Raw genomic sequence first — 27,592 nt, 5'->3', positions numbered from 1 at the left:
TTTTAAAACCCTGGTATCTGAAATCATTCCTAATATGATTATTAAGTCGTTACTATCATTAATGAAGCCAAAATATAGAAGAAAATTTAAATTCAATATACTTTCAAATTTCTACTCTGTCAATTTCTGAGGACACATATCGAAAGAACAGTAGCAGAGAAACAATATCCTGGACTAGCTGCACCCACAGACTCATGAAAGGAGAAAATGAAAACCTTTCTGAAGAAATATACAATTCTCCTAGGGCTTAGTATAGTCCTCCAAATAACTCCCCAAATACAATCTCTAGCACACAGAGAAAACACACACACAAGGAAATAAGACTCCATCAGTGGGAACCAGATTGGTAAAACGAAAAGAAAAGTATAAGGATTGGAAAAAAGAAACAAAATTGTCATTATTTACATATTATGTGATTAGAATCCTTAGAAAATCCAGAAAAATCCACAGATAAATTATTAGACCTACTGACCTAATTAAGCAAGGTATCTGGCTACAATGTCATATACAGAAAAACCAATTGTATTTCTATCTGCCAGCAGCCCACTTTAATAATGGATTTTTTTTAAACTACCATTCATAATGGGATTAAAACTATCAGTATTTAGGAATAAATCTAACAAAAGATGGTCAAGACCTCTAGGAAAAAAAAAAAAATGTAAAACCTTACTGAAGGAAACTGGAGAAAACCTAAATAACCGAGAGACATCCATAAACATGCACCAGATGATGTAATACTATAAATGTACCAATTCTCCTCAAATTAACCTGCAGAATCAATATACTCTCAAGCAAAATCACAATAGTTTATGTGTCTGTGTTGCTTCTAGAATGTATAGGGACACACAAAGTGCCAAGGAAAGCCAAGATAGAAAAAGACAGTCAACCCAATAGAAAAATGATCAAAAGATATGAACACACGCTTTACAACTGAGAAAATTTGAAGGGCCAATAAATACGATCGTATCTCGTCTTATTGCACTTGGCTTTATTGTGCTTCCCAGATATTACTCTTTTTTTTTAAACAAATTGAAGGTTTGTGGCAACCCTGTGTTGAGGAAGTCTATTGGCACCATTTTTCCAACAGTATTTGCTCACTTCGTGTCTCTGTCACATTTTCGTAATTCTCAAAGTATTTCAAACATTTTCATTATTATTGTATTTGAGAGCACTGAACAAACAAACATGTATCATCAAAAATCAGTGCAAGAGAGTCATCAACTGAAAACTACCACCTCAATTCCTTTTTGGTAATGGACAGGATAAAAATACAAAAACTAAAAATGTAATATAACTAGATGTCATGAGAAGTCTCAATAGGCAAAAATTTTAAAGGGTGTCACAGCACACATTATATACAATCAACACTCATTCTAGAGTGTTTAAATTGAGTTTTAGCAATAGCAAATATTTCTCTAAGAGCTAACACCAGATTATTTTCCTTTAGTATTGGCTTTGTTTACATATACCTGTTGATAGTAACTTCTCTACAAAATTGACTATTTACCTTTTACTCCGCATTCCATAGGACAAATCCTTCCAAGCTCAAATATACCACCAGATACACAATGCAAAGACTATTTGAGAAGAGGCAGGTATGTTTCAGAGCCAAGCTGTAATTCGCAAACAGCAACTGATAAAGTGAGAAACTGACCAGGGAGACATAGTGAAAGGGAACAAGGTATCTGTACATCCTCGTGATGATCTTTCACTATCTTTAAGTGATTTCCAATTTAAATATAAAAACTATTTCAAATTTGTGCAGTGAACGCTTACTTATTTGAAATTAAATAAAAATTAAATACACATGCCTGTTCTCCCCACCATTAATGGGGATAATCATAGGTGATTGCATGGATCGTTTTTTGCCCAAATGGTTTTGACTGGATCTGGCAATACTGAAGTTGAGGCCAAATGTGTTTAACCCACCACATCCCTTTTACAATCACTTATTATAGCAACAAAGAATTAGATAACTTTGAACATACAGATGTTTGCCATGATAATATCTGGGGTTTTAACTGAACAAATCCCACAGCAATATATAAGAACCACTAAGACTTCTCCACGAATATAGGGGAATATAGTACCTCTCTTTCCCTAAACTCAACTCAAATATTTGTATTAACAATACCACAGGTGTTTATAAGCAATTAACTGCTCACCAAGTAACTGTCAGGTAAGCAGGGGAAGCACACTTCAGCTCAACTGTCATACAACAGAATACTTTACTTACAAGAGACTTAATGTTCCAAACACTCTTCTACCTTAGGTATATAGTCAAGGCTCAATTTAAACAAAATTCAAGGTCTTGAATGAAAACTAGAGTAGATTATTAAAGAATGTGGTAAGACTGTCTTTCACTGAAATCTTCCCCCACCCCCCAAAAAAATAGAAAAAAAATTATCTGGACTTTACTTAGATTAGAAATAATGAATAAAATTCTAAGGGATTCAATGTGTTTCTAAACTGTTCACCCAAAGTAACTGGGTGCATTCCAAATAATGCACATTCTAGCTGAAATTAATGTCATTTCCTACATGATAGCCTTTCAGTAAATATTGTTTTTCCTTGGTGAATTAAAAAGTTCATCCATTTGCCACACACATCTAAACCTTCATTTAGCTATTTAATAATAAACAAAATAAGAGAATTGTCACTGAAAAATGTTGGATGACTGTCTGAAACTTTATTAATTAGTATAAACTTCTATTAACTTCATTATTTCAAATTTCTAAAATAATCTTGAGTATTCTCTTCTGCTTCTGGTATAAAAACTACTGGGAAAAATATGAGCATATTTCACTTTCTCAGGCTTCCCTAATGAGGTTAACTACTGGATGCCTAGAAAAAACTCATTCTCCAAAAGAGCAAGACAAAATTAAACAGCTTCCTGCTTTTACTAACAAAGGAGCTCATGTAAGAGTTAAAAACAACTACAGTGGAACAATTATAAAAGCAGAGGAACTGAGTAGAAAGTATATCGTTTTTGTAACTGCAGAAACCTAAGTTCAAATCTTAAAAAAGTGAATTAACCTCTTCATACCTCAGTTTCTCCATTGGTAAAAGGAAGAAAATAATACCTGTTTCATGAACATTTTTGTCAGAATTAAGTAAAATAAAGTATGTAAAGTGTCTAGAATAGGCCTAACATATAGCATGCCTTTAATAAATGGTAAATATTTATTATTACTATCAGTAATGTACATTTTGATTAGCTTGTTTTCCAGGAACACAGTGAAACATTTTTGATCCACATGATCATGATAAGATGGCAAAGCTGGAAGATCCTGAGCTCACCTCCTCCTACAAACACACCAAAACTACACCTATATATACAACAACTCTCTCTGAGAATGACCTGAAGACTAGCAGAAGAGCTCTTGTACAATTAAGGATATAAAGAAAAAAACACTGAGTAGGGTAGAAGGGGCAGAGACACTATCTAGTCAAGACCCACATCCCCAGAGCAGCAAGCCACAAGCAGGAGGAGATATCACAAACTCAGAGGCCCTCCCTCAGGAGCGAAGGGTTTGAGCCCCATATTGGGCACACCAGACCCAGGGACTGGCACTGGGTAGGTGAGCCCACTTAACTAGCTTTGAAAACCAGCAGGGCTTATGCACAGGAGAGCTGAAGGAAATTGAAATTTCACTCTTAAAGGGCTCACACACAAACTCACTCACTGGGAGTCCCAGCACAGAGGCTGCAGTTTAAAAAGAGCCTAGTGCTCTAGATAGCTTGCCAAGGCCACCCCAGCAAACCCCAGGTCCACTCCAGCACCAATCATCCCACCAAGGCAGCAGCCCCAACATGTCCTGGAAAAGCCCCAGCCCATCCCCACTACAACTCCACCTGGCCTGCCAAAGCTGACCAGCACATACAGTCTACACTGGGGATACTCCTATACAAGATCACACCTCCAAAACCAAGAGACATAAGGTTTCACCTAATTCACAGAAACAAACACAGAAAGTCAAACAAAATGAGGAGACAGAGAAATCTGTTCCAAACAAAAGAACAAAATAAAATCCCAGAGGAAAACCCTAATGAAATGGAGATAAGTAATTTACCTGATAAAGAGTTCAAAGCATGGTCACAAAGATGCTCGCAGAACTCAGGAGAAGAATGGAGGAACACAATGAGAACTTCACAAAGAGTTAGAATATATAAGAACCAATCAGAGCTAAAGAATACAACAACTGAAATGAAAAATACATTAGAGGAAATACACAGCATTTTAGATGATACATAAGACCACATAAGCAACAAGGAAGAGAGAATAGTGAAACTCAACCAATAAGAACAGAAAAAAGAAAAACGAATTTTTAAAAATGGGAATAATTTAAGGGAACTCTAGGACAACACCAAGTGCACTAACATTCACATTATGGGCCCAGAAGGAGAAAGGGGCAGAAAACCTATTCAGTAAAATTATGGCTGACAACTTCCCCAGACTGGGGAAGAAAACACACATGCAGGTTCAGGAAGCATAAAATCCCAAACAAGATGAACCCAAGAGATCCACACCAAGACATATCATAATTAAAATGGGAAAAGTTAAAGACAGGGAGAGAAACTTTAAGGCAGCAAGAAAAAAACAGTGAGTCACATACAAAGGAACCCCCAAAAGGCTATCAGCTGACTTTTCAGCCGAAACTTTGCAGACCACAAGGGAGTGGCATGCTGCATTTAAAGTAATGAAAGAAAACAACTTACAACCAAGAACAGCCAGGAAGGCTACTGTTCAGAATCAAAGGAGAGTTAAAGAGTTTCCCAGACAAGCAAAAACTAAGAGTTCATCACCACTAAACCAGCCTTACAAATGTTAAAGGGTTTTTAAGCAGAAAAGGCTATAACTAGAAATAAGAAAATATATGAAAGAAAAAAACCTCACAGCTAAAGGCAAATACATAGTAAAGACAGTGGATCATCCATTTAAAAAGCTAGTATGAACATTAAAAGAAGAAAGTCATAAAATCAACTATAATTACAATAAGCAATTAAGAGACACACAAAGTAAAAAGATGTAAAATATGACACCAAAAACATTAAATGTAGATGGGAGGAGTAAAAAAGTAATGCTTTTAGAATGCATTCAAACTTAAGCAAACATCAGGTTAAAACAAACATATATATATATACACACACACACACACACACACACATATATATATATATACACACATATATGAACCTCATGGTAACCAAAAACCAAAACCCTACAAGAGATACACAAAAAATAAAGATAAAGGAATCCAAACACAGCACTAAAGAAAATCATCAAACCACAAGGGAAGAGAACAAGAGAAGAAGAAAGGAAGAGAAATACAAAAACAACCAGAAAACAACAGCAAAATGGCAATAAGTACATAGCTATCAGAAATTACTTTAAATGTAAATGGACTAAACTCACAAATAAAAAGATATAAGGTAGCTGAATGGATAAAAAAAATAAGACCCATTTATAGCCTGCCTACAAGACACTCACTTCAGATCTAAAGACACACACAGGCTGAAAGTGAAGAAATGAAAAAAGATATTCCATGAAAAAAATGAAAAGAAAACTGGGAGAGAAATACTTGTATAAGATAAAAGATTTTTTAAAACAAAGGCTGTAACAAAAGATAAAGAAGGACATTACATAATGATAAAGAGGTCAATCTAACAAAAGGATATGATGTTTGTAAATCTTTATGCACCCAACATAGGAGCATATAAATATATAAAGCAAACATTAACAAACATAAAGGGAGAAACTGACAGTAATACAATAATAGTAGGGGACTTTAATATCCCACTTACATTAATGGATAGAGAGAAAATCAATAAGTAAACACTGACCTTAATCAACGCACTAGACCAGATGGACTTAATAGATGTGTGTGTGTGTATGTGTGTGTGTGTGTGTGTATAGAACATTCCATCCAAAAGCAGAACTCACATTCTTTTCAAGTGCACATGTGACATTCTCCAGGACAGATCATATGCTAGGCCACAAAACAAGTCTCAATAAATTAAAGAAGACTGAAATCATATCAAGCACCTCTTCTGATCACAACATCACAACAGTTTGAAACTTGAAATCAATTACAAGAAGAAAATTGGAAAAACAAAAACATGTGGAGGCTGAACAACATGCTACTAAACAACCAATCAGTGAACAAATAAATCAAAAAGGAAATTTAAAAATACCTAGAGACATATGAAAATGAAACCAAATGATCCAAAAACTATGGGATGCAGCAAAAGCAATTCTAAGAAAAAAGCTCATAGCGATACAGGCCTACCGCAAGAAACAAAAACAGGGCTTCCCTGGTGGCGCAGTGGTTGAGAGTCTGCCTGCTGATGCGGGGACTTGGGTTCGTGCCCCAGTGCGGGAGGATCCCACATGCCGCAGAGCGGCTGGGCCCGTAAGCCATGGCCACTGAGCCTGTGCGTCCGGAGCCTGTGCTCCACAGCGGGAGAGGCCACAACAGTGAGAGGCCCGCATACCGCAAAAAAAAAAAAAGAAACAAAAACAACTAAAATAAACAATCTAACTTTACACCTAAAGGAACTAGAAAAAGAAGAGCCAACAAAACCTAAAATTAGTAGAAGGAAGGAAATTAAAAGACCAGAGTGGATATAAATGAAATAGAGACTAAAAAAAAAAAAAAAATAGAAAAGATCAATGAAACCAAAAGCTGGTTCTTTGAAAACATAAAGAAAATAGACAAACCTGTAGCCAGACTCATCAAGTGAAAAAAAAAAAAAAAAAGAGAGGGCCCGAATAAACAAAATCACAAACGAAAGAGAATTTACAACCAATACCACAGAAACACAGCCATAAAAGACTACTACAAACAATTACATGCCCCCAAATTGGACAACCTAGTAATAATGGATAAATTCCTCAAAACACACAATCTTCCAAAACTGAATCAGGAAGAAATAGAAAATCTCAACAGACCAATTACCAGTAATGAAATTGAATCAGTAATAAAAAAAAAAAAATCCAGCAAACAGAAGTCCAGGATCAGATGGCTTCACAGAGGAACTGTATCAAATATTTAAAGAAGAGTTATCCTTCTCAAACTATTCCAAAAAATTGAAGAGGAAGAAATGTTGCCAAACTTATTCTACAAGTCCAATATCACCCTGATACAAAACCAGACAAAGACACTACAAAAATAGAAAATAACAAGCCACTGTCTCTGATGAATATGGAATGCAAAAAATCTTCAACAAAATATTAGTAAAACAAATTCAACAATACATTAAAAGGATTATATACCATGACTGAGATTTAGTCTCAGGATGCAAGGATGGTTCAATATCTGCAAATCAATGTGCTAAACCACAATAATAAAACAAAGAAAAAGAATCACATGATCATCTCAATAGATGCAGAAAAAGCATTTGACAAAATCCAACATCCATTTATGATAAAAAAAACTCCTAACAAAGTGTGTATAGAGGGAACATATCTCAACATAATAAAGATTACATACAACAAACCCACAGCTAACACTATACTTGATGGTGAAAAGTTGAAAGACATGGATGCCCATCCTCACCACTTTTATTCAACACAGTACTAGAATCCTAGCCATAGCAATCAGACAAGAAAAAGAAATCAAACGCATCCAAATTGGAGGGAAGAAGTAAAACTGTTACTATTTGCAGATGACATACTACATGTAGAAAAACTTAAGACTCCAGCAAAAAAACTATTAGAACTAATAAATTCATGCAGTAAAGTTGCAGAATATAAAATTAAATTACAGAAATCTGTTGCATTTCTGTACACTAATAACTCTCAGAAAGAGAAATTAAGTAAATCCCATTTACAAATGCATCAAAATAAATAAGATACCTAGAAATAAATTTAACCAAAGAGGCTAAAAACCTGTACTCTGAAAACCATAAGACAGTGACGAAAGAAAATGAAGACAATACAAATAATTGGAAATATATACCATGCTCATGAAATGAAAGAATAAATATTGTTAAAATGCCCATACTACCCCAAAAAACTACAGTCCATGCAATCCCTATCAAAATACCCATGGCATTTTTCACAGAACTAGAACAGTCCTAACTAGAATAGCCTAAAATTTGTATGAAACCACAAAAGACCCCAAATACTCAAAGCAATCTTGAGAAAGAAAAACAAACTTGGAAATATCATGCTCCTGATTTCCAACCATACTACAAAGCTACAGTAATCAAAATAGTATGGTACTGCCGCAGAAACAAACACATAGATCAGTGGAACAGAATTAAGAATCCAGAAATAAACCCATACTTTTTTGGTCAACTAATTTACCACAAAGAAGCCAAGAATTTACAATAGGGAAAAACAGTCTCTTCAATAAATGGTGTTGGGAAAACTGAACAGCTAAATGCAAAAGAGTGAAATGGCCATTTTCTAACACCATATACAAAAATAAACTCAAAATGGGTTAAAGACTTAAATGTAAGACCTGAAAGCATAAAACTCATAGAAGAGAACATAGGTAGTATGTTGTCTGACATCAGTCTCAGCAATTTCTTTTTTTTGGATCTGTCACCCCAGTCAAGAAAAACAAAAGCAAAAATAAACAGATAGGACTTCATCAAACTAAAAAGCTTTTGCAGAATGAAGAAAACTATCAACAAAACAAAATGGCCACCTACTGAATGGGAGAAAATATTTGCAAATGATAACTGATATGGGGTTAATATCCAAAATATATGAACAACTCATATAACTTAATATCAAAAACAAACAATCTGATTAAAAACTGGGCAGAGGAGATGAATAGACATTTTTTCCAAAGAAGACAAACAGATGGCCGACAGGCACATGAACAGATGCTGAACATCACTACTCACCAGGAAAAGGCAAATCAAAACCACAATGAGCTATCACCTCATACCTGTCAGAATGGCTATTATCGAAAAGATAAATTTTGGGGAGGGTGTGGAGAAAAGGGAACCCTAATACACTGTTGGTGTATTAAATTGTAAATTGGTGCAGCCTCTGTGGAAAACAGTATGGAGGTGCCTCAAAAAATTAAAAATAAAACTACCATGCAATACAGCAATTCCACTCCTGGAAAGAAAACAAAAACATTAAGTTAAAAAGATATATGCACCCCTATGTTCACTGAAGCATTATTTACAATAGCCAAGATATGGAAGCAATCTAAGTCTCTACTGATAGACAAATGGATAAAGAAGATGTGGTATATATATACACAGTGGAATATTATTCAGCCATGAATGACATCTTGATACTTGTGACAACATAGACTGACCTAGAGTGTATTATGCTAAGTGAAAAAAGTCAGAGAGAGAAAAACAAATACCATGATTTACCTATATGTGGAATCTAAAAACCCAAACAAAAGAACAAACAAAGAACAGAAGTAGACTCACAGATACAGAAAACGAGCTAGTTTTTGCCAGAGGGGAGGCGGACAGGGGGAAGGGCAAATAGGTGAAGGTGATTAAGAGGTACAAACTTCTAGTTATAATATAAGTAAGTCACAGGGATATAATGTACAGCATAGGGAATACAGTCAGTAATACTGTAATAACTGTGTATGGTGACAGATGGTAAGAAGATGCATAGTGGTGATCACTTTGTAATGTATAAAAACATTAAATCATTATGTTGTACACCTGAAACTAAAATGATGTTGTAAGTCAACTATATTTCAATTAAGTAAAATGTTTCCTGAAACTAAACTGGTTTCTATGAATTTGTCATTTTATTAGTTAAACTAACATATGACTGGTCTTTAGGGGGTATACAAAATAACTAATAAAGTTAGCTAGGTTATCGCTACAGCACCTTACAATCAAGGCATATTATGCTTCCCAAATTAACATCTTCCTGAACAGAAGTATATAACAAACTTCTCTAAATGGAATCGCATTTCCAGAATGACTGACATTATTATTCCAGAGATGCTCCATCTTCAGTCTGGTTAATTTTCAATCAGCAAAGACCCTGAACATTTGAGCCTTGAAGTTCTCTTTCCACCACTACTCACAATTCCCCTACCTCAATCTCTATTTTCCACACCCACCCACGAAATAGTAAGTACCTGAATGTTTCAAATGGTATATGCAGTAATGGTATAATCTTTTTTCAAGCAAAAATCACACAGACCTCTAACAGTTTTGGTAAAGTTATACTTCCTTATTTTATAATCATGTTGTTTTACATACTCCTTAGTAAAAGAATTAAGGATCTGGGTTGTGTGCATCTTTTTCTTTTTGGTATTCTTCATCAGACCAAGAATGGGGAGAGCAGGCTCCCTCTGCCAGCAATCCTGAAAGGGGATTAAGAGCGAGGTCTGGAGCGGCAAACGTTCCCACAGGTGAACAGGTGTCGGAGGCTGTCTGTGTAGACTGCCCTGCTGTTCACCCTGTGCAGAGTCCCTCACTGAGGGGGGATTACACATCCCCTACCTGCTGAACTCACATGTAGCCATGTGACTTGCTTCAGTCAGTGAGAGGTAAGTAGAGGTGACACATGTCACTACCAAGCCAACAAGTTACAAGCACGTGGTTTACCCAGTTCTCTCCTCCTTCCACCACAGCAACTGGTAAAGTTCCAGATGAAGGCTGCTCGATCCGCCTGAATCATGGCGCCAAAATGACACAGAGCAGGGCTACCGCTGGCCCACAGGAGACGTAAAGCATGAACAAGAAACAAACCTTTTAGCAGTCTCTGAGGCTTAGGGGTCATTTGTTACCACTGCATCGCCTATCCTGACTGATAAGAGTGATCTCCCTCCTCTTTGGATCACACATTTTCATCAATAAATTATTTTGAGCACATAATTCCAGTATGTTTATAAATTACATACACATATCACTGTATATTAGGTACTGATAACATGCCTCCCCCCCCCCAAAAAAAAGGAAAAAGGAATGAGATTAAAAATATGTAAGTTGCATTACTTACATTCTTCCCACATTCCCAAATGATCATCTTGGGCACACCAGTTTGAAACCACTAGTCTATTACCCTGGCCTCTGAAGTAAAGATACAAACAATGCTTCCCAGAGATTTATTCCATAAACTTCCAATCAACAATATTCATTTATGTTTATTAACAGTTTGGCCAGTTTTCTCCTTGAATCCACACAGCTCTCTCTATCAAGGCCTGGTCCTTAAACATGGCTGTACATCAGATTTGCAGTGGAGCTTTTCAAAGTTACAGATCCCTGGTACGACTTAGACCTACAGATTGAAGCCCAGAGGTGTATATTTCTTTAGAAGGTCCATTAATGACTCTGAAACACACCACTAGTCTAAAATACAGTAAATCCCAGGGAAAGAATCCTCTTTTCTAAAATAAATTTACCATGTCCTAGAAATACTACCATCAATTCTAGCATTTGATTTTTTTTTTTTTTTTTGGAGAATGTTTCTTTCTGAAACACTAGAACCTACTATATACCAAGCACTATTTCCAGCAGATGGGATCCAGCTATAAACAAGCCAAAAAAAAAAAATCAAAAAACCGCTGCTGTCATGAAGCTTATATTTTAATGGCATGAGACAGACAATAAACAATAAACTATCAGGTAGTGATCTATGGTGAAAATAAAACAAAGGGATGTGCTACGGATGGGACAGATTTATACTTCAGTTGTATAGTCAATTAAAGCCTCTCTGGAGAAGTGACATTTAATTGGAAACCTGAATGATAAGAGCATCGAGGTAACAGTTAATGCTAAGGTGCTAGAGAGAAAAAAGGCTAGTATGCCGGAGGAACAGAAAGAGGCGATGGAGCAGGGGCAGGAGAGGGACAGACAGGGCTCTGAGGCCTGCTGAGTTAGGGTTTTGTACGAAGAATGGTACAGTAAACTGAAATTTCAGGCAGAGGAAAGTTCCGATCTGATTTATACTGTGATTTTAAGCTTGCTCTAGTGCTGAATGGAGAAAGGATTGTGTTGTAAGGAATTGTACTGGAGAGAAAGAGATATACTCTCAGTGGGCAGTTTAGGGAAAAGATGACAGAGGCCTGAACTAGAGAAGTACAGGTAGGAAAAAAACAAGTGGACAGATTTGGGATATGTTTAGGAGGTAGCATGGCCTGATGGACTGCAAATGAAGGGGTGGAGAAAAAGACTCCTAGGTCTGGGGCTTCAGCCACTGGACAGATGGTGACACCATTTACTGACTCATCTTTTTCTTGATCCTCATCTCCACTGCCATTTATATTTTACTTCTATACATATTTATCATATGTGTCTTGTTGCAAGTCACCTCTAACCCTTTGTAGAAAGGGGCATGGCATCAATAAATACAAATAAATGATTTCAAGTACCATTTTTTCTTAAAATTAAACACATCTGTATAGCAGGTAAAAAGTAATACCAACAATATTAAACTTCTAATTTTATTAATATTAAATATTAAAATATAAATATTTATTAAAATATTAATATTTTATTGTTTACTACAAAATTAATTTAATACAAAATATTAATAGTAAAAAAGCTAATTAAAACAAGTAATTGATGGAAAGACTGTTTAAAATATCCAATGTATAATTAAACAATTAGGAATCACTTATAATGAAATTAAAAATCTGTGGGTAAAGCAAATACTGAAAGCAATTTTCATGATTTTTAATATTGTTACCACTACTTTTAATAAACATTGGTGCTATATCAGTAGTAAATATTGTGATCTATAAAGGGCACATGTTTGCCAAATGCCCTATGACCCAATCATTGATCCTACTGTGGGGATTTAGGATGGCGGCAAATTCCCTGACACTCTGTCCATTGAGAGCTGAGATCTATTCGCTCTCCCCATAACTGGGCTGGCCTGTGACTGCCTGAACAACAAAGTATGGTGCAAGGGATGCCAGGCCATCCCACGCCTCATCTTTGAGGGGACTGACAGCTTCCACCTTGTTCTCTTGGAGTTCTGGGTCACCAGAAAAGAAGTCCAGCCCCCTTGTTTGCGGGATGCCATGGAGAGGATCCCTGCAGAGTCCAGCCTTCTAGAAGTCCTCATCCAGCAAGAGGAATGTGAGTGAAGCTGTCTTGGACATCCTAGACCAGACTAGCTACCAACCAAGGAGCCCCATGCAACACCATGTGGAGCAAAAGAACTGCCCTGTTGAGCCCAGTCTGAATCCCGGACCCTCAAAAGTGTGAGATATAATAAAATGGTATTGTTTTAAAACATTAGGGTTAGACTATGGTTTTAAAGTTTTAATGTTAGCTTTCAGAATTGTTGTTTTAGGTTTGGAGACAGATGTTACACAGTAATAAACAGCCAGAACACTTATCTACCTAAAATAAAAGTTAGTTTAAAACATTTTTTCTACTAATAATCCAATTCTTACAAAATACTTCCTTCATTTAAATGTACAGAAGAGAGCCAAATAAAGGGGGAAAAAATTAAACTGGTAAATCTCTAGGGGAAATCTTTACTTTACTTACAAATTCTTTGTCATTTTTATAGTCACCCAAAACATTCAAAGTTAGAAAAATGAACAATAATTTAATATCCTGACATTCTAATTAGTATGTTGATGTCTCAGTAACTCTGCCAACATGATCAATGTAAAAATCAATCGTCTGGTTATTTTATTACTGCTCTTTTTTTAATAGCATAGGCACATTCGGAACACACTAAAATTTAACACCAAAAAGGAAAGATTAATCACTTATACTCAAGCACATTTCTTCTCTCCTACAAGAAAACAAGCCTCTTTTTAAAAAGAGCTGGGTAATTTATACAAAAGTTCTTCTAAGTCTCCTAAATAAATCAAAACAGCAGTTAATTCCTGAGCTGCACATAACAGGCCCAGATACACATGAGAACAGTATAATCTGACAGGACACATCAGGAAAGCATTCCCCCCATCCCACCCCACTCAGCAAACATTCCTTCAGCACCTTCTAGAAGCCAGGTACAGTGCCAGCAGATAACACGAGCAAAAGTAAGGTGCTACTTATAAACTAACTGTAGTATTCAACCATAGCAAAAGCTTATAGGAGATGACAAATTGACTCCACCAACAATGAAATCTGAAAGCAGCAGCCACTCAGAGAGGAGAAGGTGTGACCTCCTGCAGCAGCAGGAGAGCAGAGGTCTTGCGAGAACCTGGGTGTCTGCCAGGCCCGGGGAGAGCGGGAATGGAGCACGTACCCCAGGGTTGCCGGGGTGAGGTGGGGACACCCTCCAAACCACCCAGGGCAGGCAGGACGCCACATGACCCGGTGCTCAGCCTTGGCTCACAGGAACGAGAGGTGGGCAGATGGGAGGAAGCACACTCAGCAGAGTGGAAGAGAGGCAACAAGGGATCCATCCCAGGAACCTACGTTTTGAGTCCAGCTCAGAGACCAGACTCAAAGAGCCGTGGATAAAGCTGAAAGTCACCAATGGCACCACTAGAGCAGTGGCTTTGCCTGAGGCTTATAGATCAGCACTAACAGGGTAGCCAGGCAGCACTTAACAGCATTAAACATTATGATTTACTGAGAATAGCTTGATACCATCCCAGAGGCCGGACACCTAGGAAGCCACATGGGGCACAGAAGATGGAAGAAAGTCACTTCAATTAATCAATCTCAATCAGTCAATCTCTCTCTCTCGCTCTCTCTCGGGGACACACACACACACACACATACCCCACCCCAGGTCTGAATTGGGGAGCAGGACTCAACTGGCCAATTTATAGGCTGAATGACTCCCAAGCTGGTATGCCCTAGAAAAATGCCACTAACATAGCAAAACATAAAGTAACAATAAGTAAACAATGCATTATGTAATAAATGATGCTGAATATATAGAAAGCAATATTAAGAAAATTTAAAAACTCATATCTATTCCTAAAAGCAAATGTAAAACTATATTACAAGACAATAGGTTAAATATAAAAATATAGAATCTTAGAGAAATAAGTGGCTGAGAAAAATCAGACTGTTTATATTATTTAACCCTAACCAAGAGGCTAAAAGCCTGAGTCGGAAACCCTAGAGTCAGAACTGAGACAACTTTGAACCAAAGATCTCAATGAATCTTTTGCTCAATTATTTTCATGCAGGTCCCTCGTCCTTGCCCTCAGTCAGTACCTAAAATTTAGACCCCTCTGGAGCCCCAGCAGTGCTCCTAGCCATTCTCATTTCTTCCAGCCCTGCCCCATCTACCCCCTCAGTGATATGTATACTCCCTCTGAGTTCATTCCAAAATATTTCCCACTTAGCCCTCCTATCCAGCCCGGCTCACAGGTTGCCCTCTTCCCAGTCCTCCTGGACCTCTGCAGCCTCCTGAGGACACTGCTCTGGCCTAAGTCAGCAGAGACTCATTCCCTCCCTCCCCCAACTCTGGCCAGCACCTCCCCCACACCATTCACAGCCCCAAATGCATCAGCCCCTCTGGCTCCTCCCCAGGATAACCCACCATCCCAGTTCTCAAAGGACTTAGGGTGTCTCAGGACATGGGACTTTCAGGGCTAAAACTGGGACCGAGGCAGTCCAAACCCAAATCTTCCTGACATGGTAACATTTCCCTTCTTGCCACTCTCCGAAGTAACTGCTGTATCCATGTGAAGACTGGTCCACACTATGCTCACAGCCCTGGCCCGCCACCCACCCCCACCCCACCTCAGCAGTCCACTCCCACAGCCACAGCCCACACGCTCTCCCCAGCCGGATGCCTCACCCCGCTGCTCACCCCGCTGCTCACCCACTCCATCATCCCCAACACGCACGCTCTGTGGGCCCATCAAAGTCTTGTTTAACCCAGGCCTTGAAACTCTTCCTGGTTTCAATTTTCATTCCCCAAATACTCTGTCCTCCAATGATACCAACCTATATGCATTCCCTGTAGCACATCATGACTTTCATCGCTATGATTTTGCACACATTTTCCATATCTGAAATTTCCTCCCATACCCTGTGTTTCTACAGGAAAATGCCTATGCAGCTAACACATTATCTCCACAAAGTTTCCCCAGATTTCCTCAACAATAGTTATATGCAGTATTACAGTATTTACACACTGTACCATAAGCATGTATATGTGTATCTTCCACACCATAATATGAACCTAAGCATAGATAAATGTGTTATATTTACTTATATTTATTTTTATATTCCCAGATTTTGTCGTAATACCTGGTGAAACGTTTATAGACTGGAATATACGAACTACAAAAGGTGACAATGTTCAAACTGAAGAAACACAGAAAAAGAGAAGAAAAAAAATTAAAATTCTGTATGGTAAAACTCCGAGAGACTAAAAATTGTTATTGAGAGCATATGATAAAATAATTCATCAAATGATAAAAGCAGATAATTTATACAAAAAGTCGTAAGAATTCATAAACGCAAAAGGATGTTCAATTCTGGTAGTAATCAAAGACCAGTTAAGAGGTTACTGCAGTAGACCAACAAGCAGTAGTAAGGTAATCTTAGAATTAGAACATTGTGATAGAAATGGAAGAAAAAGATAAGCAATAAGAAAGATGGAAAGAAAACACCAAGAAGTGAAAGATGACAGGATCGTGCCTGGGTGAAAGCATGAACAACAGCACCTTTAATAAAGATGGTTTTACCTGACACAGTTACTCCAGATGAGCACATGGACAGTTCAGCAAATGAAAGCAACAGCACCCCTAAGAGCCATCCTCTCTGCAGCCCAGCCTGCACAGAGGCTGCGTAGCACATGCTTGGGGGGTGGGGGGGGAGGGAGTGTGGTTTACAACAACATTCCAACAGCACAGCAGTAGACAGAGGCTCCTGGCTCCAGCCCTGGGCTGTTAGGCAGTTTCCAATTTCTTAAGTTATTCTGATCTACTTCCCACTGAAAACAATGAAAAATGCTGGACAAACCATTAAAAATATAATTAGCTTAAGAGCACTAAAAAATTGACAGAACAAGGGAAACTGCCAGGACAAATTTTGAGGACAACCTAAACCCAGGGGAACCAAAGCCACTATTGCCCTGAAGGCATCAGCCAGTGCCATCTGCTTGTGCTTCAGATTCACAGCCTCAAGGGGCAAAGGCAGCAAAAGTCAAGGATTAACACCCACCAACCATGGGATCCTAAAGGAGACTCTCCCAAAGGACAACATCCCTAGGGGAAGAATGAACTAGAAGTGACTCACCATCTCTCTCCAGCTACACAAGAATAAAGAGCAGGCTCTCCCGGCACTGGACAAAGAGGAAAAGAAAAAGGTAGGAATAACAAAGTCTTGGAGAAGCTGTAGCCACCCCGTGCAACAACCCAGGCACACATCCACAGTGCGCAAAGGCCCAGGAGTCATGGTGCTAAAGATGGTTTAAAAAGAGTCCCTGGTGGGGCTTCCCTGGTGGCACAGTGGTTTAGAGTCCACCTGCCGATGCAGGGGACACGGGTTCATGCCCCGGTCCAGGAAGATCCTACATGCCGTGGAGCGGCCGGGCCCATGAGCCATGGCCACTGAGCCTGCGCATCCGGAGCCTGTGCTCCACAACGGGAGAGGCCACAACAGTGAGAGGCCCGTGTACCGCAAAAAAAAAAAAAAAAAAAAAAAAAAAAAAAAAGAGTCCCTGACTGGTAATACTCCAGAAGCCTAGCAGAGGCCACTCACTGCCTTTCAGAGAGAGCACATTCACCCCCTCGGAACCCCCAAAACTGTGTGAGGACAATAACCAGTCACAGATAACCAGGCACACAGGAAGCAAGGCAGCATGAGTTAGAAACAAGCACAACAATAGCAGGAAAGGACTACACAGATTTTGAGTCTTAGAATTATCAGAAGCAGGTTAAAACACAACGTACAACATTTAGAGAAGAGAAAAACAAATTTTAAAATATCAGCATGGAACAAGAATCCATAAAAAGTAACACATCGGTTCTTTAGAAGAACTTCCAGAAATTACAAGAGCCAAAATTTAAAACACAACAGCAGCAAAACAGACAAAACAGAATAGAGAAATAACAAACTGGGAAACAGTTGAAGAGAAATCATCTGTAATTCAGCAGAGAGAAAGAATAAAAAAGGAAAATGCAGATACGAGAATGAGATGTGAAGGACTGACTAAGAAGGTCTCAAATACACTGACTGGAATCCCAGACAGAGAGGAGAATGAATGCATGGAGGGAAATTTTAAATCAATACGGCTGAGAATGTCCAGAATTAGTATAAGACACCAATCTACAGATCCAAGAAGCCTAGTGAAACCCTAGCAGGATAAACTAAAGAATTTCACTCCGAGTCAAACTGAGCATGTTAAAATTAAACAGAAGTGAATCAAACAGAGTATCTTAAAAGGATACAATAAGCAGGCTGGCGATCTTACCCTCAAAGGAGTTAGTTAGACCATCAGCTGACTTCTCAGCAGCAAAAGCAGAAGCCAGAAGACAGCAGAGTCATATATTTTCAATGTACTCAAAGAATCTGCCAAGAATCTAGAATTCTTCATCCAGCAAAAATATCCTTCAATAACAAATGTAATCTCCTTTCTTGTTTTTGTTTAGGAGAGAGGCATTTTCATTCAAACAAAAGAAGAATAATAAAATCTAAAAAGCTGTACTTTACCTCAAGCTAATGCAACATGGGAACAGGTGGACATTTATGGTAAGATGAATATTTAATGTTTTCCTGCACATTTCTTTCATATATACAATCACATTTTCTGTTATTACTAATTGGTTACTTATATAATTGTGTCATGGTTCTTCAACAGATCAGAAGACCCAAGGGTCAGGCACCATTTACAGGCTTCACTGGGTGTCCCTCGTATACACTCACAACTACTGTGCCCAGCCTGGGAAATATTTACTGGCTGCTGACACAGTCAATAGTTCAGGACTGAATTCCTACCATCACAATTTATTTTCACCCAAATATATGTGGAATTTTATTTCAATGATTTAACATAAAATATTAGATTAACAATTGTTCTGATTTTGCATTATTAAACTTTATAATCAGTAAATATTTTAAAGCAAAATTTTAATGAATGCTAAGGAGACTTTACAACTAAAGTGATCTGAAGTGTGTTCCCCTTCTCCAGTTTTGCTGTGAACTAAGTTAATCAAGTCTATGAAATCTGCCACTGTTTCTTTAATTCTAAACTATTTATTTAAAGCACCCAGTTAATTGGCACAATTCCTATATCTTCACACAGCTTTCTATTACTGAGCTTCAAATTTACCACTTTATGACTTCTCCCTTATGTTATCTTCTGCAACAACTTTTTGGTGCACAATTAAAGGCCTCCAAACTCCATCTTTGTTGGGGCTCCAACTGGCAAATGTCTTCCAAAAAAACAAAGGGAAGTAATTTTCCTTCCCACTTTTTCAATGTAGCCCAGTAGAAAATTGTTCAACTTTACTTAGTTCTAAGTTTTTTTAACTATGCAGCATTTTGGACATTTTCAAGATCACTGGAAGAGAGGCAGCCAAACTCTGATTCATGAAAGACAGGATAAGACAGAAGCTTTCCAACATAAGCAGCTAACAGTAGGATATTACAAAAATAAGGCTTTACTTAGCTGGGGAGGAAAGGATGAAACTTGCTTAGAGTCAATACAGACTATTGGTAAAGTCATGTTTATTCAAGCAAATGTAGCATGAAACAAAAGAGTAGGGGAAAATAAGGTCCGAAAAAGAAACTGATTTGTTACATTTTCTCTTATAGGCCATGGGAAATCAAATCATTGGAAATTTAAGTTTTTTAAAAAGTTAGGTGTTATTAAATTTATATGTCTATCATGTATTTCAAATTCAAGTGGACAGTAGAATACTAGATATTTTTTGTGTCTCGGTGAAGGAAAAGGAGGTGTTTATTCCAAGAGATGCTCAGATACATATATTTGTAACTGAAAATATTAGAAATTAGTTTTACGGCTTCGAAAAAGGTGTCCTATTTGGTGACCCAATTCAACAATTTTCATTCCTCAGAAAATTACCCAGACATTTGAGGCTGCAGCTGGCACAGAAATCCACCATCAGAGCGTCTCTGCTACCTCCTTTCGGCCTTCTTTTAAGATTCAGATGAAATACCATTAGCTCCATGATGCCTTCCTAGATTAATCTAGCCCACAGCAATACCCTCTTTACTTTTTCATAACTCTTACTGACAGCATCAAACATTTTACCTTGTTCTGTTTCTTGAAAAGTCTCTTCCTGCTCTCCCAAACTATAAGCATGTTAATGCAAATCCTCCATCACGCAAAGCATACTGCTGGATATACATAAAGCCTTTATTAAATATTGGTTACAAATTAATATAAAGGATTCTACGTAGGATGGACTCAGGAAGGAACTCTGGTAGCTAGGGGACTTATCTTACAGACACAGTTGCCTTGCAAGCACACTTCTTATAAACTGTGTGTGAATCTGAGAACCTTGGTAGGAAAGGAGCTATAGAGTCAAACCCTTCCAAGCCACCTCCTGATGCTGATGGAGGCACCATCTCACACAGGTGTCCTGCAGACGCTGCTCACCCTTCGATCTTACTTCCGAGTCCTCCCCTTGGTTATATCCCTTCCCAACTCACAGTTCTATCCCTCATTACAGTCCTAAAATGTTCAAGTGCTCCATCTGCACTTAAGACATGGATTCAAACACAGGACGAAGCCGTGACGCCACCAACGGAGTGGGTTTACTCAGGGACATCCAGTCCTCCAGTTCTCCAGGGCTTCAACAGTGGAGTACAATGGGAAGCACCCTGCCTGCACCACCCAAGGGCCCTCTTCTGGGCCCCAGCAATTCACAGCCCTCCTTCTACTCCTCTACATCAGAAATCCAAAAAAGAGCTCATGTCAGCCCTGAGGAACCTGTGACATTAATGCAACCCTCCCTGTAATAGCCATCATTCTTGTAATATTGTAAGTACGTATCTCATCCACATTGTATTATAATTAGTCTCCCTCCAAAGCCTGAACTCCTACCCACCTAAATGGAGCCATTTTCATTCTATGTCCTCAAAATTGTAAAAAGAGAGAGAACACACTGAATTCATACATTATATTGTTCTCTGTAGTAAACTTGACACTGATCTTTTATTCGAAATATCAGTCACTTGGTTCCTTAACTATATTTTCCTTGCTACTGTTAGTTTTAAGTTATCCCTCAAAAAGGCAAATTATTAATTATTACTTCAATTTTATAGAAATAAAGAAGAGCAGCCTTGGAAACTTACAAGAGAATTTTATGCTGCATTTCCTTCACTTTGTATCCTGCCTCCAGTAAGATCATTACAATCCAAAAGTGATACAGCTTAATGAATCCAGAGAGCTAAGCAGCAAATTCAAACAGCTGTGTATGTGTTTGCATACGTCTACGATTCTCCTGTTCCTTAAGCAAAGTGTTATAATAGCAGCAAATGTGTCTGCCAACACACAGACGGGTTTTAATAGGTCTCAACTGTCCTACTTCCCTGGACTTATGAAATAGTTTTTTAAATCTATTTTCAGTTTTTCAATAAGAAATAATTTCAATAGATTTTCCACAGAAGTTAAACCGTCCCCCTTATCTACCATAATCCAAACTCCATAATATGCAGAGCCAATAGGAGGCTATTGCTAAAAATAAAAAAGAAAGTAAAAATCTGGAACCATTTCAAAAGGGCACACAAAAATCAAGGAGCTGTATGGTATGGTGTCTACAGTAACTTAAGATTGCTTTTACTCATTTATGAATGTCCCTTTCTATTTAAGAAAGTGCTTTTAAATCCCCATAGGAAGTACCCTGAATGTATCTCTTAGCTCACTACCTCTTAGCTGAACTGAATTTAGCAAGAAGAAACAACTATCCACAATCTATGCTATGAAATAAACACAATTAATTCAGTCTACTTTAAACTTTAGCAAACTCTGACAGGTAAGAGCACTGTATAATAAAAAGGTATCTTTGGAAGTAAAGAAGACCTCAAAGGATCCTGACACTCCTGGCAGATCTCAGGGATGTGGCAAGCCTCTCTTCCTCAAAATTAAAAAGCCGTAAACTTCTCAATGAATTCTTTTTAAGCAGCTTCACCAATCACATTTCTGAAAGGTAGAAAGCATCTATCAACAACTTTCCTATTTCTGTCCCCTTTTTTTAAATAAATTTATTTATTTTTGGCTGCATTGGGTCTTCATTGCTGCATGCAGGTTTTATCTAGTTGCAGCAAGCGGGGGCTAGTCTTCGTTGCGGTGCGCGGGCTTCTCATTGCAGTGGCTTCTCTCGTTGCGGAGCACGGGCTCTAGGTGCACGGGCTTCAGTAGTTGTGGAACGCGGGCTCAGTAGTTGTGGCTCGCAGGCTCTAGAGCGCAGGCTCAATAGTTGTGGCACGCAGGCTTAGTTGCTCCGCAGCATGTGGGATCTTGCCGGACCAGGGCTCAAACCTGTGCCCCCTGCATTGGCAGGCAGATTCTTAACCACTGCGCCACCAGGGAAGTCCCCCATTTCTGTCCCTTCTGAGTTATCTGCTCTCCCTCAGAATTTTCTCTACTCACCTAATTATCAGAATTTCATTTTCCATACTATTAACCATAGTTTTGAATTATATTATTTTGACTACATTTCATAAAGTCTTTCCAAGTCATGGTAGGGTTGTTTGAGGGTATTTGGGGCACACTATTTTGTTTTATTTTCAGCTCAAATTCAAGAAGCCAGAAGCCTGAATTTAGCTCTGGATATCAGTTACCTATTACTGCATAACAAGTTACCCCAAAACTTAGCTTAGAACAGTAACCATTTCATTCCATCTCCCAATTTTTTTGGTCAAAAATTAAGAAAAGGGGACTTCTCTGATGGCCCAGTGGCTAAGACTCCATGCTCCCAATGCAGGGGGTCTGGATTTGATCCCTGGTCAGGGAACTAGATCCCACATGTCACAAGTAAAATATCCCGCACGCCAAAACTAAGACCCGGCAGAGCCAAATGAAAAAAAAAATTTTTTTTTTTTTAAAAGGATGCAGCTGGCAATTCCTCTGCTCCGTGTGGCATCACATGAGGTCAACAGGTGTACAGAGCTAGTGAACAGCCAGATCTGAAGAGGCCAGGAGGCTTCGCTCCCATGTCCGGCCCCTGGTGGGGTGGTGGCTCCAGGGCTGGGCTCAGCTGGGACTGTCGAGGCATTGAGACACAGCCTCTCCCACATGGCAGCTGCTGGTTTATGCTGGTTTCAGAACAGATCTCTCCCGCAAGCTGGTCTCAGCAAGTCTGGATGGACTTCTTACATGGCACCTCAGGATGCAGGAGGGGGAAGCTGCCAACTTCTTAGGGGCTGCCCCCAGACCCTGGCAGAGCACCACTGCCACCACATTCTACTGATCAAAGTCCCTGTAGTAACAAAACCCCTTTATCCTATTGCATAATAACTTGTTTCTAATCTTCCAGGAGCTAGAAAACAACTGAATTTTAAAGTAACTTCTCCTTTTACCCTTTGAATTATAATGTAAGAAGTGCTCATGATCAGAATTGTCTAGTTGTCTATTCAACACCTACCTGTATGTATCACTAATCCCTCACACTACACATAGAAAAGCAAGATTTGGACTAAAATCTGTGCTATTCATTTTAATAAAACTCTAATATTCCAAATTCTCTGGACTTATCTTACACAACTGAAGTTCTTATTTTTTGTTATTGTACATGTACTTGTAGCCATCATTTTTTTAATTGAAGTATAGTTGATTTACAATGTTATGTTAATTTCTGCTATACAGCAAAGTGACTCAGTTATACACATATACACATGCTTTTTTATTTAATATTCTTTTCCATTATCATAGGAAATGGTTTATCGTAGGATATTGAATATAGTTCTGTATGCTATATAGTACATAGTATATAGCAGGACCTTATTGTTTATTCATCCTATATAGAATAGTTTGCATCTGCTAACAGCAACTTCCCACTCCATCCCTGTCCCAATCCCCTCCCCCTTGGCAACCACAAGTCTGTTCTCTATGTCTGTGAGTCTGTTTGTATTTCATAGATAGGTTCGTTTGTGTTGTATTTTAGATTCCACATATAAGTGATATCATATGGTATTTGTCTTTCTCTTTCTGACTTACTTCACTTAGTATGACAATCTCTAGTTGCATCCATGTTGCTGCAAATGTAGCCATCATTTTTAAATGGTTCAAAGGGATATTGGGGGAAAAGCCAATATTCTCCATATACACCATCTTTTACAAATCTCATGTAAAAGCTAGAATGGCAACTAAACATAACAATAATAATAATGAGTTAACATTTACTGTGTGCTTATTATCTGCCAGGCACTGTTCTAAGAACTTTACATACAGTAACTTATTGAATGAAGCTTCCCAACTTTAGGAGGTAGTACTGTTATATTTTCTATTTTGCAGGCAAGGAATCCACATCAAAGAAGAAAAACTAGTAAGTGGCAGCACCATATGTGGTATGGCACAGGAGCCTGTGCTCTGCACCCCCAGGCTGTATGACCTCTAGATTACCACACTGAAACAGCACACTACCCTTGATCCTGGTGCATGTCAAAGCAGGATTCATACGTCTATACCTCAGGTTCCCTTTCCTAACACCCTAGGTCTACAGTGCAAAACCCCAAACATTTTCTGTTCCTGACTCAGATTAGGGGTAATGCATTCTTTATCTTAGTTTCCCTAGTCTTAATCCTAAATCAGCCACAGACACTTGACCAGTCTATAAACAGTCTTCTGTCTTTGCTCTTCCTGATAAAAAGACAAGCTAGGAAGAACCCAAAGGCTGGGATCCAAATTCTTGCTCAGTTATTGAACTAAGATGCTCCCCCTGCTTCCTGGCAATAACGCTGACGCACACCTGCTGACTTATTTCCTGCCACATCTCTTAGACTTGTTAAGGGGAGGATCTGGTCAGCTGTGAGAGGAGCCTGGCATACCTGTCTGTGATGAACCTGCCCGTTTCTATGCTTGGTTTGAAGGCACCCGCGAAGGATTGTATCGGCTCCCTGTGCTGTCTGACTCACAGCAGGAGAAAAGAGCCAGTACAAAAATCAGAGACCCAAAGGACCAACAAAGTTACGACTAGAGACTCTAATGAGCTCAGTAAAAAAACAAAGTTCAATTCTTAAACTTCGGGAAAAATGAAATTCCTAATGACACTGTTATATTGTATACACCGAGTCTTTGGCTCACAGTATCTATGGATTACCTTGCCCTATGTTACACTGAAAGTCTACAGATAACCACTGGTATTTGTTATCCCTTAAGTTTATATCCTAATTAGTTTGACAAGTTGATTTTAAATAAAGCCATCTTTGAAAGGTCCATCTAGATTTGTACAGATAATCAGCATCTGCTTCTAATCAAACTGAGATGATTAGCAAATTAAACCTTTTATTAGCATTTTGCATAATTTAGGCAAATTATGCTTCTTAGGTTTAAGAAGGTGAAACGGTAAATTTATCAGTTAGATATTCCTTTAAATCTTTATTGATTATCTAATTTTACCACATATACAGTAAAAATAAAGAAATATAAATTAAGTTCAGCTTAGTTTGCTAAAACCTAGCACTTCACATTTAGGCTCATTCTGTCATTTGGGGCGAATTAACACAAAATTCAGAAGAGAAGAAAAATACATATTTTATTTCAGTTTTCTCTATCAACTCCGCCAGAGGTCAACTTTACCCAAACTAGGTTCAAATAGCATTTTTTTAAGAAAAAGGAGGGAAGGATGAGAGAGTGAGGGAGGGGGCTTCCTTCCTTCTACTTTAGCCATTCAGTACTGTACAAGCTGAAGTTAATTTCACAGATATTCAATCATAGTTTTAAAGAAAAGCACTCATAAAAAGGAAAGCAATCTGTCAGTTTTCTTTGTTAGACAAAGAGAAGCCAACAGACAATAAAGTAGCAAAGCTGCCATCAGAACAAACCAAGCTAACCCATTACTTTTACCTAAAGTAACTATATTCTCTAACACAAAGAGTGATGCTGACTTTTTTTTTTAAACAGCCCATTCAGCTGCTTTTAAACAGCCCATTCAGCTGTGAGTTTTTTTTCTTTGAAATTTATTTATTTATTTTTGGCTGCATTGGGCCTTCGTTGCTGCGCACGGGCTTTCTCTAGTTGCGGGGAGCGGGGGCTACTCTTCATTTTGGTGCGCAGGCTTCTCAATGCGGTGGCTTCTCTTGTTGCGGAGCACAGGCTCTAGGCACGCGGGCTTCAGTAGTTGTGGCTCGTGGACTCAGCAGTTGTGGCCCACGGGCTTACCTGCTCCACGGCATGTGGGATATTCCCAGACCAGGGCTCAAACCCGTGTCCCCTGCATTGGCAGGCGGATTCTTAACCACTGCACCATCAGGGAAGCCCCAATGCTGACTTTTTTAAAAAGCTATTTCCTCTCTTAACTGACCCAAAACACCCCACTGGCTAACAAAAGTAAGCAACTCAGATTTGATAAACAATAGTCACATAATAAATAGCAAGCACTTGAGGGATGGTGGAGGAAGAATATATCATTTCTAACATATATGGAACCCCAGCTTTTGAGGAAGACATAGTCTTAGAGACAGCCCCTCTGTTCTAGAATTAATCCTCTTGCAAAAAAAAAAGAGGCAGCAAAATTCAAAAGTAGACTTTTCTCATGACTATAGATAGCAACCTACTGAAAACTTCAAATAAATCATATCTTTATCCTGCTATAAATTCTACCCAAACTGTAGCTCTTTTATGTGTGTGTGTACACATGCCTGTGTGTCAGAGGAAGTGGTAAATAAAAAGAGGAGGAAAAAAAAATCATGCCAAGGTTATATTAAAAAGGGATACTAAAATGAATTCTAATCCATTTTAAAGGGTATACAACAAACTAAACAAAATCCAAGACAGACAGAATAAAACAAACAAGAAGCTCTCCTTTCCAAAACCAAATTCTAATCCATTTGTACACATATCCTGTGCATCTCTGAACACCCTGTATCTAGAAAATCCAAACAACAGCTCTGATACACACTAATCAACCAAACAGTACCAAAATTGTTTCTTTATGGACTTACTCAAGTGGCAATATTTTTAATATAATTTACAGTGCTTTGCATCTAGAGGCCCTCAGAAAATATTAGTAGGTTCATTGACTGGAAAATTCAAGTCTATATTCCAAGGGATGCTTTTTTTTATGCATTTCATGGTGGGTCTCAATTAGACAAGGAATCAACAGGCTAATTCAGAGCAACTATAGCACTCTGAGGTATTATTTTCCATCCAACTGGAAAATAATAATTTCTCTTAACCCCTAAAATATCAACTGGACAACTAAAATGCAAGTGTAAAAAGTTAAAACTAGGTATGTAAGTGCCTAACATTGAGTCATATGTGTTTACTATTTAATAAACCCCTCTAATCACTTACTATTAAGGCAGAAGGAAGAAACATATAAACACCTGCAAAGCATGGACTTCATTTCACTATTTGCTTTCCTTTTACACTGAACAGACTGTTGGAAGTTAAAGCACAGTGCTTTGGCTCCCCCAAATGACACTTCTAGAGCATAACAATCCTGCCACAAAGAAAAGAAACAGATGCCAAATGCAACTGGGTTCCTGCAGCCCATCTGCATCAGAAGAAACCTGTCAAATACTCGATTCAATTCTAGTATGATCACCGCTCATTTACCCAACTCTCAACCAATATATA

General features: G+C 38.3%; 1 protein-coding gene across 3 annotated transcripts in view; it reads right to left on the bottom strand.

Moving 5' to 3' along the window:
• PRIM2 (DNA primase subunit 2) overlaps nucleotides 1–27,592 on the bottom strand; it is a 277,151-nt gene that overhangs the window by 208,350 nt on the left and 41,209 nt on the right. The gene's annotated exons all lie outside the window — the stretch shown is intronic.

Source organism: Delphinus delphis, chromosome 10, assembly GCF_949987515.2.
Source record: "Delphinus delphis chromosome 10, mDelDel1.2, whole genome shotgun sequence".
Lineage (NCBI taxonomy): Eukaryota > Metazoa > Chordata > Mammalia > Artiodactyla > Delphinidae > Delphinus > Delphinus delphis.
Note: the sequence above shows the minus strand (reverse complement) of the source record. Positions and strands in the feature narration are given on the sequence as shown.